The following is a 15007-nucleotide window of genomic DNA, read 5'->3' as shown; positions in this document are numbered from 1 at the left end:
TACCTTACACAGCAGAATCCAGCAACTTACTTTTCCCACCTACTGACTAAACACACAGCTGTCTGACAGTGCAACAACATCAGGAAAGCTATTTGGAGACAAAGGATTACATTGTCTTTTTCAAGGAAAATGCTCAAGTCACTTCCCAGCATTTACAGTTGCATTAAGCCTACATCATTGCCATCTGTATTGCTTCCCTAATGGCTTCCAGATTAACATTTTGGCATAATACCTAAAAATCACAGAATCAACGAGATTGGAAAGGACCTCTGAAGATCATCTAGTCCAACCCCCCTGCCAAACAGGATCACCTAGAGCAAAATATTTGTTTTGTCAAAGTTGCACCAAACTGAATGATAGAAAGTGACCAAAAATCCAATCCAATCTTCAGATTAATCCTAAAGGCACTACTTCCAATTTACATATAAAGCAGACCAGAAAAAGGCCTTATGATTACATGAAAATGTCTTTAAGTAATGACACCAGATGGAGGAAAAAAAAAAAAATGCACATTTCTCTCTTTTTTTTTCCCCCTCAAAATACTTGAGGTTCATTGCATCACCAATGCTCCTGGCAAATATTTTAAAATGCTACCCAGGCAGTACTTCCCAAGTGAAGGCTGCATCTACCACTTACATTACAATTTCTCAGATCAGTCCAAGTCTAGCCAGCTTCACCACTCTTGCTTAAAGAAAAAAAAAAAAAAAAGAAAGAAAGAAAAAAAAACACGCTAACCACAACAGACAAGACGGCTTTTTATTTTTATACACAAGGTTAAGTGATTCCAACAGCGTTCCTCAGATATAACCTTTATACTGTGGCTGTCTTGAATTACTAGTGATGGATGGCAGAATACCCTCCATGGGGGTTACACCTTGGGAGCCAAAGCTGAGGTGCAACACAATTGCTTTGTGAAGTGTCATTCCCATCTTCTTTCCCCAACCTTTAGCAGCACAGCTACTTCCCAATTATCCAACGCAATACGTGGTCGGATAATCAAGAAAAAAACAGGGATAATACGTGTACACATGCATTATGTTACAGAAGAACATTCAGAGCAATGCCAAACAGGTCATATATACCATTATACTGTTGACTATGAGCCAATGTCTTGAATAATACTGGTCTAAAAATCAGACAATACTGCATAAAAGTAATAACCCACTCTCTGGCCTAAGCTTGCTCACAGGAAAGTCAGTTTGGGCATTTCCACACTTACAGTATGGTTAATACATAACCAGAAAAATGCTCATGTCCCCAAATAAATCAACCCTAACAGAAGCCATACCTTGGAGAATAAACAGAAGTACCTATAATGGAAAGCCTTTTATTTAAAGCTACAGTGTAATGCTACTTCTAACCTTACAAATTGCAAACAAAACATCAAACCCATTAGCAATTCTCAGGACAGTTAACTGGATGTGTAAGAGAAGCTTCTTCCACCCCCCACTCCAGAATGTAATGAAATAAAGTCAAAACTCATCACCCGTCATCAGATTTCTTATTTGTTAACTGTATTAATAATTTGATTACAGGCAGCAGAATATCATTTGTTCACGATGATGATGATCAAGACAGCGAAGATAATCTGGCCATTCTCCAAACCGTATAATGGTGCCATCTCCCTAAGCCATCTGCGGGATGTTATGTTTGCTTTACAATGTAGTTGTTAGCTTCCCAGTACTGAAGCACTATTCAGACTTCAACTATCTGGGTACAACTCTTCCACTCTACATCCTCAGTAAGGTTAAGGACCTAAAATCCAGCTTCTTTACTGCAAAGAAAAATTTTGACGAGTTAGGTACACTACATGTAATGCTTCTGAAAGTAGAACGTGATAACCACATGTTCCTTCAGGATGTTTTTCAAACTCTGGTACAGAACAGTAGAACGACAACATGTGAACATATTTAACAGAGCTAGCTTTTTAAATAACATTAAAGCCAAATGCTATAAAACTATACTGCATAGTACTTAATTGTATCCAGGAGCTGTAATCATAAATTACCATCTCATTGTGCCCGGTAGTGTACTAGACAGATAACCATATAGAAATTTGCAAAATCACTTTATATGAAAACTGAAGCCATCATACAGCAAGCAAAGGTTTTGAAATATGTACTTCAAAGTCTGGCTTTCTAATTATATTTAAGTATGTAAGTCTTCTTAAAAGGAACCTTGAAGTTTTGTTTTACAGTTCTGTGCTTACTATTACACAATTGTACTCAAAGTAAGATTTACATACTAATTACTCGCCTATGCCAGAATAAAAGGTAATTAAAACAAAAAATCTATCTTGCGATGGTACAAACAGGGAAAAGAAGACATGGGAACTCAAAAATAATGCTCTTTTGGGTGCTACTTTGAGAATTGCAATTGTTTCTTTCTGGATGCTGCACCAGTCTTTGTTTGAGGATTAGTGTTCAGAAATTGAATTACATTGGAAAGGTTAAGTTACGTTTTGTGTTCTCTCAATAAAGTGATGGGTTATTTTTTCCAGTGATATATAGCATTGAAAAATTAATAAGTATTACTCATCAGAACGTAACCATTGGTAAAGAGCAATATTTTTTAAAATATATATTAAGTTTCATATTCCAAGTCACATTTCAAGGGAAGGCCAACGCAATATCAAATTAGTTCCCTTTTTATTAATTATCAAACTAAATGAATATTGAAACCGAGGGGAAAAACCTAAACAGATAATTCATTATAAAATGGAAATTCATAGTTCCACTAATCTGAATTGTTTTGAAAAATAAAAAAAATACTAGTTCAAAATAGTATATTAGTTCACTGTAGTGACTACCGTAAGCTACTCCCTGTAATGACAGAAAATACCCCTCCCTAATGAAAGTAAATATTCAAAAACTTCTTGTCGTGGTTTAACCCGGCTGGCAGCTAAACACCACGCAGCCGTTCGCTCACCCTCCCCCCTCCCTCTCTGGGACGGGGGAGAGAAATGGAAAGTGAAGCCCGTGAGTTGAGATAAAGACAGTTTAATAAGACAGGAAAATAATAATAATAATAATAATAATGATGATACAATGGTGATAATACGAAAGTAATAATAGTATGTACAAACAAGTGATGCACAATGCAATTGCTCACCACCCGCTGACCGATGCCCAGCCTAACCCCGAGCAGTCCGGCCCCCTCCCCCCGGCTAGCCACCCCTATATATTGTTTAGCATGACGTCAGATGGTATGGAATACCCCTTTGGCTAGTTTGGGTCACCTGTCCTGGGTCTGTCCCCTCCCAGCTCTTACTGCACCCCCCAGCCTGCCCGTTGGCAGGACAGAGCAAAGGCTGAGATGTCCTTGGCTTAGTATAAGCACTGCTCTGCAACAATTAAAGCATCGGGGTGTTATCAGCACTCTTCTCATTCTAAGCCAAAACACAGCATTCCACCAGCTACTAGGAAGAAAATTAATTCTGTGCTAACTGAAACCAGGACACTTCTGTAGACATGCTTTCAGAAACAGACATCTCATTCCATCCTTCATCATCCGGGATAAATTTGACACAATCTCAGGGATCAGCATTATTCTGCACCTTTAGAGAAAGGGGTGCTTCTATTCAGTTGCAGTTCATTTCAGCATTGTCACAATATCTTAAATACACGTTATACTGAGTTTACAAGACAGACTGCTAAGAGCTTTTATACTTTCTAGCAAAGGTTGTTTTCTTCTTAGTAACCAATATTGTTTGTGATCTATTTAACTATTTTCATACATAATTAGGCAATTGAGTCTCATTTCAAGATAATCATCTTTTCCTATTTGAATGCTAAAACAATGTGATTTCGCCCCTCAGTCTGTGTCTGTAACGCACTATTTCCTCCCAATTTCCTTCAGTCTCAAGTTAATATCTATGATTCGCGGTATTTTCTCTAGTTCTGAGCTGTATTTATCATATGCAGCCTTTTTGCACTGGCACCTCAGAATAGAATACAACAGTCCAGCTCATGAAAAAAATGCACTCCTTCACCTTCCACTACATCTTGCCCTGACTTCTCCTCCCTTTCTCAGACCATTACCTTGAGACAGAAATCATCTACCATCAAAAACAGCTGCTCCTGCTGTCCCTTCCCGACCAGTACTCCTCCAACACCTCTCTAAAGATCTTGGTTTTGCTGAACAAAGCCAGCTCATTGACACTGATATAATTCACCATTGCATGACATCCAGCTACAGAACAGCTGCGATCACGTATGAGAGGTGGTCAGCCTACAGAACTACACAAAACCACTGGAATAACGTAACTGGCTTGGGAGACCAAGTAATGAGTTACAGACGCAGCCACCCAGCTTATTACTAGTATTCATCCCCACCTTCTTGGTCTTCATAACCTCTAAGGCTACTTCATAACCTCTTGGGCCTCTACAGCTGATGAGCTAAAGAAAGATGTGCCAGCTACACACCTGGGAACTACCCATCCCATCTGGCCTTATCTGAGGTGACTCTTCCACTCATACCACACAAACCACCAACTGCAAAATGGTACAAACCCGAGCTGCAAGCTGGAGAGCAAGAGCTCCAACAGCGAATGCCTCCTGGTGGCCTCCAATGACAGGTCAACAGAAACAACAGCATATAGACTCATAGGAGATAGGTAGTACAAGGTCTCATCTCCTCTCCTGTGAATAGCTATTTGCAAGTAACCAAACAGATCTATTGTTGTTGTTTTGTCCCCCCTCACTTTGCTATTTTCCAAACCTTTTGTTTTCAGGACCTCTTTATCCTCATCTCCTCCATTCCAGTTCATGTCTTTATGTTATCAGTCAAACCTGGAAGCTACATATTAGTTGTGAAACATTTTCTAATTAAAAAATAAAATAATAAAAGGCCAGATATTTATTTACTTTACCTTGCTGTGTGAAACTTTTGTCACAACACTGGTTAACCATAATGGTTAGCTGTAGGTGTGTCTCTCAAACTAATGGGGGGAAAACAAACAGAAATCCTTGGCTGTTAGGGTCATATCTCAGCATTGCAGATGAGAAAAAACAAATGTAACTGTCTACATTATGTAATTAACATAGAGACTAATCTTTCTACTAATGCTAACACTTGCATTAGTCCTGGCAACCACTTCCAGCAGATTACAACTATTGCAGGGGTTCTCACTGATGATGTTCTGTCACTGTATTAAAGGGACCAATAAATAAATAAATAAATAAATAAATAGCCCTTGTAGAGTTATTAAACCACATAACTTTAACGATTTATTGAAAACCCAAATGAAAGAAAAATCAAACAATTATTCAAAGCAACTCAGGTTTGCTTTTGGATGTTGCTAGGCTTCTAGTCTAAAGGCCAAAAGAAAAAGAGAAGCTAGGACGCATTAGCCAAGTGAACTATGAAGATGCGAGTCTTATAAATCATGAATTCCAGTGATACTCCTGAGTGTTTGGTGCTGTCAATTCTGCTGGCACATTTCTCTGGATGCTGCGAGAAGCCAACTCCCATGTTTCAATGCCAAGTGGAGGAGAAAGTTGTGAAGAAGTACATAAAACTTCAGATCTAATTTGGGGAAACTCTTCCAGCTCAAGTTTTGAGGATGATATCTGCAGACTATCTTAGGAAGAACCTTTCCAGAAATCCTGCTGTTAAGGGACATGTGAGCGCAGGAAGTGACAGTGGGGAAATCAGGAATCTGGGGGAGCATTTACAGCTATCTTGATGATGCTTCACTCCAGCAATGAGTGGAACCAAGACCCCAGAGAGCAAGGAAAGCTCTTAAGAGTTGCCTCTGAAGAATACTGTGACTTTGGAGACATGGGATAAAAGACCCTTGCTACTTTCCTTATAAAAATGTAGGCAGTTTTTAGAAGAAAATAATTCAATGAAAAGAAACTATCACTGTAACTTGAGAATGTGCAAGGAGAGGTAAAGGCCAACATATGGCATGCTTTAATTAAGCACCCGCATTCCTAGCGGGGAAACTATATAAAAATGACTGAACATCACCTTCCACTAAAAAATGCAGTTCAATATTCCTGAAAAAGGCTACCTTTATCGAAGTATTTAATCTTAGACCTATCATGTTAATTTTTTTTCCATAATACTCTCAGAAGCAAATTTACATGCTCTAAAGGACATAAGTGCTGTTAATAATATAAAAAAAAAAAAGGGGAGTAGGAGAACATGCAAAAGCTAGAGAGATCTTTGTAATAATGTGAAGGTTAATTAAGACAGGATTAAATTATTCTTTAACTGCATGAAGAAAAAACTATCAAGAAAGGGATGGAATTTTCATTTTCAAATGAAGATGGACATGTTCCTGGAAAATGTACTTGAATTAAAGTTACTGGATTCAACGACATGATGAACTGTTCTCCTGGATTCCATTTAATGGATACACAGCCACGGGTCAGTTTTAAGCAGATATATTTCTTTTCATCTTATTCTGACAAAATGTAACATTATTTAACATTTAGTATAGATGCATGGATCTTCCTATATTATTTATTCAGTCATTATTTGCCTGTATTTTCACATGCACAGTCTAAGCATTTGTTTTGCACTCAAAACAATATGTCTGCCCTCTGGTGGTCAAGCTCACCTTCCTAACTTCCCCAGATTTTCACTTTTTTCCCCCTCCCAAGTTACACGTGAATTTTATACAATTGCCATATACAAAGTCTAGCGGGCTGTTTAGCTTTCAGTCACCTTGGGCTTCTTTGCTTTCTAGTTACATAATTGTGTGAATTTCAACTTCAGCACGCAACTTAGAAACAGCACACAACTTAAGATGTTCCTGGCTTTGTCAGCATCTAGAATCAAGTTTAGGCAACTTTAAAACACAAACTACAGAAAAATGGAAAACTTACAATGTTTCCCTATAATAACACCTCAAATTTCAATTTTTACTGATACTGTATATTTGGTATTGTCTAGGAGACATTATACCCTGTAATACAATGCAGTGACAGCTATGAGATTCCAAGGTCCATAAATATGTGAAACACTTCTGACAGAAAAGATGGGATATTTAAAAGAGGATTTGCACATTAAGGTGTCAGAATTACACTATATGCTATGTCACAGAAGTTTCCGTATCATGCAAGACCAACGTGGACAGAAACATTCAGTTCAGAAGGACAATTCATTGTCTGTCATCCAGTCGTTAACACTCCTCTTCTGACAGATACGTTAATTCATGTGACAGAGGAGCAGTCCTGTAAACTCTTCATTTACACAATATTATATATCCAGCTAAAAGTTAGAGAAGACTTTTCCCAGCTCTAAACCTTTGTCTTCACAGAAGCAGTAGGTGGTATTCTTTCTCCCTCTTTATTCCACACCTTTAAAGGCATTAGATAAGGTAAAAACCACACATACAATCTTCAAAATACATTTTGTATGGAGAACACAAACCACTGAAATTAGTTTTGTTTGTTGTTTTAGGCACCAAACCAAAACTCTACTCATGAGCAGACAAAAGCAAGTCAAACAATAGATAAGGTACAACCAATTCCAATGTGAAGAGCACACACCCCCGGACATGCTTATGATATTACTTGGACTGGGTTGTTGTAGGAGTGGTGATTTGTCCTCATCAGCTCCTACAATCCAAACCAAACCTATGCTAGTGCAAATGCCATATTATTTTTGCCTAGAAAGTGACCATGGACTCTCTGCAACTACCTTAAGAACACAATCTCCCCCTTCCACCTTCATTGCCAAGATATGTCCAGTCTTTCAGGGTCTCTGAACTTCAGTGTAGACCAGTAATCATTAAGTAGGGTGGTACACAGAAGTAGGAATCTTCTATATCAGGCAAGAACTCTGTATCCTGTCCAACTTGTCAGATGACAACACTCTGGTCTTCATGACTTACAGACCCGATCACTGCAATGCCGGAATGATTCCCCACACACCCCAAAGAAAGCCACAACCTCCTCAAGAATTGATAACCCCAAGACCACGCAACACATCATGGTGCAGACACTGGCACTAGATTCCTGCCCTGGCTTTTAGTTTTACTCAGAATTTAACGCACAATCTGTAACTACGCTGCTGTATTGCTCTGAACTTGTTTAGCAACAGCAAACAAACCTAATCACACTGAAACCATTAAACTGTTGGCAATTGAAAAAGGCTCACCATCCATAGCAAACACAGCTCATCACAGCAGCTGGACCCAGAACACAAAGCTCACTACTCCAAGACAGAAGGAGTCTCAGTTTATCCCATGCTACATGTAAAAAATAAATAAATTTTTATATAAATATAAAAACCTCCATTTCTGTTATCTTCTCTTTTAACGTAGATCTCCCTTGCTGGAAACTCATTCAAGTCCTATAACATTTTTAAATAAAGGGAAAGAAAAGGGAAATACATTCCGTTTCCTGAGCTTCCATAAAAAAAAAAATACCATAAGAACAGATTAAAAGCCAGCAAAATAGTTAGCATAGCCTCATCTCATCTCACCTCACCCAAGGCGAGAAACAGATTTTGATAATATGTGGCCATGCAACAAAATTACCAAATTCAGCCTAGCTGAGGAATTAAAAAAAAAAAAAAAAAAATCTCTTCCATTTTCAAGAGAAGAGCAGCAACTCAAGGGGGTTAATCTTCTTACATTTAGTTCATCCAGAGACCAAAGCACTGGTCGACAAGCAATGAGGCTGAGAGGAAGAACCCACAGATACCACCTTACTCAAAGTGACACTGACCAAGTCACTAGACCTCATTATCCCACATGAAGAATAGCCCATGCCAAGCCCACCACTCCCTTACATCCCTTGAAAATTGTGATGAGGAACACATATCAGATATCTCCTGTATTTTCCTGGATATGTGAACAGCAGCAGGGTAGGCAGCCCCACTTTTTAGTCCTTCTAAACACTACCTCTCGAAGTAGAGAAGAGGAGGGTTGTCTATCCTGCTGCAAAGGGAAACTTATGAGCCTACTGGTGAAATTAACTTGAACAACCTTGCATTTATAAATACTCTTGAAAAGCCCTTTTAGTAAGTGACAGGAAATACGGCATACTTAATGTTTTCCTTCAAAACACTTGATTTGATATATTCTAGAAAAAAAGAATCAGCAATACTAAGAAAAAAAATTCTTAGTTTTCTTTTGTTCCCTTCAAGCAGTTGATTTCCCTGCTTTTGACATGTTCTTCAAAACGCTTCCCTCCCTCCGGATTGTTTGCACTTCCCACCTCACACCTAGGAGCTATCCCCTGCTTCATCCCACACGCTTTTGTGCGCAAGTTGTACGCACGTCCCCTAGCTATTCTGCTGTTGTCTTTCTTCTAAGACTTCCAGAGGATTTCATTCCCAAATCCCTCATTTCTACCACTTCTTTCTGATGCAAAAGCCTGTAATATTTTGTTCTTCATCCTTCTACTCATACAGCAGTCCTTCTCATGAATTTCATTCATAATTCATTATCTTCTTCAGCCTCCCGGTTTGCATTTAGTTCATTTCCACTACCCTACAGTACAATATTCAGCTGGAAGACTTCCCTTGGCCAGTATCTATGCACAGGTTGGTCTACTCCATGGTATTATTGTCCATCTGTAGAACTGTTTCCCAAACACAGGTCTCGTACAACAGTTGGCTTTTGCACTGACTCTCTGCAATGCCTTTGCATACACACGCACAGAGCCCCACAGGTACGTGGTACTGAAAAAGCAATTCCTTTATATGAGCTCTCAGAATGAAGTTGGACAAATGCAGCAACACTCAAAACAGCAGAAGGGAAGTTAGAAGTGAGACTTACGGTTGAGAAAGACAAAAAATATCCATAGTCATGTATAAACACTCACAGCTCCACACTTAGGTAGCAGTCTGTAAGGGAACATGGTATGGTAATACTTGGGTGGCTGTCCAGGAAAGCTTAATTAGTGGCCAAAGACCACCTCACACCACCAGGAAGTCATGGATCATTCCCCTTTCCTCAACCAAGTTGTTAAACAGTAGCAATTACACATTTCAAGCCCCGGGAAATTAAAAGGCCACATATACCTAATGGAGCAGACTAAGCGCTGGGACACCCACGTTCCCACTAGGCGTCATCCAAAGTCAGCAGTCTCACACACAAGGATTTACAGAATTTGGAGACTACATCAATACTAATTCTGTCTGCTCTAATTGACCATTTAGACAGCCAGCTCCTTTCTAATGCGTCTGTTCTTTAAAGTTATCACGTCCTTATAAGTTGAACTGGCCCTTTTTCCTTGCTTGGCTATTTTTGTGCATCTGAGATGCTCTGCATGAAATGCTGCTTTTTATATAAAGTTTTGTTGCTTAAAGTAGAATGGGGGTACTGTGAGCTCTTACAGAAACATTTTATAATTCAAGCTGTTATGCTTCCATACTAAAAAGTTAACAAGGGGAAAGCTGTAATCACATTATGAATCGAGCCGTTTCAAAACCGAAACAGTGTAGGAAAACAGTGTATTCACAAAATGAATAGTAAGATACATTTATCCTGATTCATACAGCAAAACAAAAAAAAAAAAAAAAAAGCCTCTTACACCAGTTAATAGAGGATCCAGATGAACATTTCTGTACTTATTCAACATTTACTGGAAGGGAGAAGCTAGAGAGCAATCCAGAGAAGTATTTGCAATGCAATTAGGCTAGACAAGCAAGCCTGAATGTATGCCAGCTGCAGGGGCCTGCCCTTAACTCACAATCAAATGTCTAGTGTGTTGCACGCTGTCTAGCATCAGCATCTCCGGTATTAAAAGTCTCATCAGATATGGACTTGTTTACTGAGCATCTTAATCAGGCTCTGAGCACATACCTAGCTGCACCTTCTACCAGTCCATACGCCAGTCCATCACCGTCCGTCAGTTTCAGCTTCCACAGATAGGAAAATCTCCGTTCAAACAAGCGCGTTCGGCTCTCAAACTAAGCTATCATTCACATTTCAATATGAGACTTGAATTCCTTTTCAGTATTCTTCAACTTTGACCCAGCTCTACCCCCTCCTTCACTGAAAAGGGCAAAGACAACAGCCCAGCAAGTGGGACAGGCAAAACAGACCTCCTTTGTTCACTTTTTTCCTTCCAGTTTTCTATTGAGGTAAATAACTGAAAGCTCAGCCAGCCTTCAGTAGCTCAGAAGAAAGCAATATAGCCAGCTTGCAACTATGTTTTCCTGCTTAATGGGCACTATGACAAAACTTAGGGCTCATCACATTAACCTTAGTAAGGAAGATGAACTCTTATGAATATTGTCTGTTAAATAAAAATATTACGGGAATTTGGAAAATGCATGAAGTTACAGTATCTTTAATACTAAACTGAATAGGCAATAAACACACATACTAATTTAAAATGCAACAAATTATCACTGTGGAGAAAGTATAACTGAATTTTTTGAATGCTATCAGCCCACTCAGGAAGGCAAAATCAAATTCATTGCATATTGCCCAGCAGACAACCTCCTACATCATTCCCTCAGCTTACATTACTGAGATGTACTGTCTCTGTATGGCTTCCCATTTTACCAGCTCTCTTCATGAAGCATAACAGAATTAACATACTCAGTGAAAACTGAATAGCACATTCAGTTTATTGTACTCTTCAGATATAATGGAAGGTAAATAATTACAGTTCAAGGTGATTTGGGACAACTGAATAAAACTAGAGAGAACAGCAATTTCACAGCTGCAAATTACAGATTTGGTTTTTAGGCTGACTGAGCCATCTGAGCTGTGCAGCACTCTGTTAACAAAATCTCAAACCCCGAATATACTCAGTATGTTTTATATCCAGATACTATGGAGATGCATTTCACTCAAGCAAACAAGAAAGGGGAGACTCATATTACATTTTCCTGACTTGAAATCGGAATCCTCAAACCAATAAAAGCCATCAATTAGAGCCACGCTTCATTAACTCCAAGAAACTGTAATTCGGTTACTAATGCTTCTGCTGTCACCTCTTTGAGCAGCAGAGAAAAAGACCAGAGCACAAGAAGCTATTAGTAGATATGAGTAAATATCCACTGGATTTGTAATTTCATTTCATGCCTGACAATAAAGACCATTTTAGGAAGTTGGATTTACAGGCTAGAATCCTTCCTCACAAATAAGCTCTGTGGTATATATGATAAATATTATGCTTTTGGTGAAAAGATGAAGAATGATAACTAAGGATCAGATTCTGGTGATCCCATTCACCAGAAGCATTATTACTTTTTAGTATTTTTACCACGACCAATAAGACTAATTACAGAACTGAGACACTAATACAAGTATAATTAATTGTGGATTTATTCTGTGAGTTGTGAAGAGGGTTTTAGCTCCATCATTAAGACCAGCTGGTACACACAGACACATCATCTAATACTGACACACAGCTGTACAGTTTTCCTTGAGCTAAATCTCCTTTGCACAATCCAGAACACACATTCATTCAATGGATTCTGAGTTCTGTCAACATCAAGCCACTTGCTGTTGTGTTGTTTTTTTTTTGTCGTCGTTTGGTTTTACATTCAGCATTCTGAGAACATACTTTCCCACCTCTACACTGATACAGTCTGACAACTAATTTTAAACACCCAGGAGAATTTCAAAGTGCTTCTAAATGCAGATAAATGACTTCTCCACAGACTTTGTTAGCAAGTTCTTTAGCAACTCTGGTGCCTTCCTTTGCAGTTTATGTTAAAAAACACAGACAGCCATCACCTAAAGAAAAGCCTGAAGTGGATACGTACAAGAGTTATCAAACAGATTACACAAATACTGAAAATACACAGCTTTATAATTAGCAGGTCCTTTGAGTCCATGTATAATGCTGTAGTTTCTCTTTCCAGCTGACATCCCTTGCCAAAAATACCTGCCAGGTGCATGCTTTAGCACATAGACTGCTCTACAACTCAACCTGAAGCCCAGATGCCTTCTGATGTTGCACAGTGACCTACTCAATGCACAGCCCCATGCATTGATGAGCCCTACACTAACACATTGATTATGCTAAATCGTGGAATACATTGAAATGATAAATATTGCACCTGTTAGAGCCAATGAAGTTGGTTTTTTTTTCAGGTTTCATCCACGTTTCCCATAGCACATCTAGTCAGAATGTACTTTAATATTCAGAAACAGTGAAACAAATGGACAGGGCACGTTAAAGACAAAAGGAAAGCCAAGCAGTTAACACCGGCTTCTCGAGTGGGAAGGAGGCTGGGTTGAACAAAGAGCGAGGAGGTGGACATTTAGGGATAGAGGAACTCCTTATTCCGACCTGCAGACCCCACGGTAGGGTCACGGATCGCATCTCCCGTTATTTTACCCAGCCAGACGCCAGCTAAGGGGCAGCGCTCCTGTTGCCAGGTGCCTGCACCGGACAGCCCCAGCGCCGGGGCTGCCGCACTCCCCTCGCCAACTTCCCAGGCTGGGCACCCCGGCAGCAGGCAGCGCACACACCCGGTTTTGGGGCGTTTCAGCCTCGGAAACTGAGGCACCCACGCCAAAAGTTTACCCTTTTGGGGCTTTTTCAGCGAAAAACCGAGGGGCACTGGCAGCTCGAGGCTCTCGTTGCCATTTTCTGCGCCGGTGGGCAGCGGGCGGCGGCAGCGCAGCCCCCGGCCCCTCGCCGCCCCCCCCGGCTCGCCGCAGCCAGGTGCGGGGCCGCGCGCACGGCGGGGCCGCGCACGGGCGCGGGGGCGAGCCCGGGCGGCCGCTGCGGCTCCGCTTCAGCACAGACAGCTCCCGGCCGGCGGCCGTGCGCGAAATGGCGACCTGCCGGCACCGGCACGGCACGGGATCGGATGCGATGGGATGGACCCGGCGGAGGGACGATGCCGGCGCCCCTCCGCGACGCCACCCGCACCTGCGGCCACCAACAAAGCCCCGCGGCCACCGCCGCTGTCGCCGCGTCCCCGGCAGGTGCCTCCCTCCCCGCGGGCACCCCCCGGCTCCGTCCCCGCCGCAGCGCCGAGAGAGGCGGCGGCACCCCCGGCGGCTCCCTCGCCCGCCGTCGGTTCACCGGCCGTCGGGACGGGCAGCCCGGTACTCACGGGAAGCCGCGGCCCCTCCGCGCGGGGACAGGGGTCGTGCTGGACCCCCTCCTTCTCCTCCTCTTCCTCCTCCTCCTCCACCGGCTGCCCGGCGAGAAGAGCGGCGGTGGCAGCGGCAGCAGGCGCGCTCCCGCGCCTATCACCTCCCCGCGCCCCCGCCCCCGCCGTACCGCGGGGCGCGCTCCCGCGGAGGGAGGGGGGAGGGGGAGGAGCGCGCTTGCGCGCGGCGGGGGCGGGGCCGCGGCGGGGCTGGCCGCGGAGCGGGTCCCTCGCACCTGAGGCGGCGGGCGGCGGCCGCCATCTTGGGCGCTGGCTGCCCGTGGGTGGGCGGCGGTGGGGCTGTGGTGCCGGTGGCCGTTGTCACAGCCCGGCAGTGCCCCTCTGAAGGGGCTGTTTTGGCTAATTCCCAAGCTAAAGAACATAAAGTGTCGTTTGATGCTCGAGAAAACCCTCTCGGGCTCGGTAGTGCTGCCCCATGTGCGTTTCACAGGGTTCCTGCAGGAATTTGGGCGCCTGGGTGCGGTTGGTTAAGGAGAGGCTGTGTGAGGCTGCTTGGAGATGAGTCTCTTGGGGACTGTCCCACGTCAGCCTTCCCTTGGCCAAGCATTACACACCTACACCTTGGCTTCCCCTTCACATCCTGCCCTTCATTTCATGTGCAAAGTCAGATGGCTTTTAAATACCGCTCTGAGGCTTCTGTAGGCTCAGTGCTGCTCAAAATTAATCAAAGTCTGCATTTAACACCTAAATGTGATTATCTGCCACTGCTGGACTTGCTATCAGCCATTTTAGGGGTACCCTTTTGTGCAAGGTGGCGACTTTGATAGCGGTTAATTCTTTATTATGCGCTCTGGGAAGCAGCCCTCAAGGTGAACTCTGTGGTGATAACTTAATAGTGCGAAACGCAATGCCCAAGCTAAGCAAAAAGCCCTTATCCCGCATCTCCACAGAAACCCAATTTCAACTCTGGCAAGTTAAAGCTGAACAGCTGACCCACTGGAAAACAACACTCTGG

General features: G+C 42.2%; 1 protein-coding gene across 2 annotated transcripts in view; it reads right to left on the bottom strand.

Annotated features, from left to right (window-relative positions):
• NRCAM (neuronal cell adhesion molecule) overlaps positions 1-14142 on the bottom strand; it is a 149477-nt gene extending 135335 nt beyond the window's left edge. The window contains exon 1 of one of the 2 annotated variants that reach the window (XM_032195391.1): positions 13993-14142. The gene's annotated coding sequence lies outside the window, so the exon portion shown is untranslated. Of the gene's footprint in view, positions 1-10768; positions 10889-13992 lie in introns of those variants that run through there. The other variant, XM_032195412.1, reaches the window with a different exon arrangement.
• Positions 14143-15007: the final 865 nt, after the last annotated feature.

This window comes from Aythya fuligula, chromosome 1 (genome assembly GCF_009819795.1).
Source record: "Aythya fuligula isolate bAytFul2 chromosome 1, bAytFul2.pri, whole genome shotgun sequence".
Lineage (NCBI taxonomy): Eukaryota > Metazoa > Chordata > Aves > Anseriformes > Anatidae > Aythya > Aythya fuligula.
The sequence above is the reverse complement of the archived record's forward strand: the minus strand, read 5'-3'. Positions and strand labels throughout refer to the sequence as shown.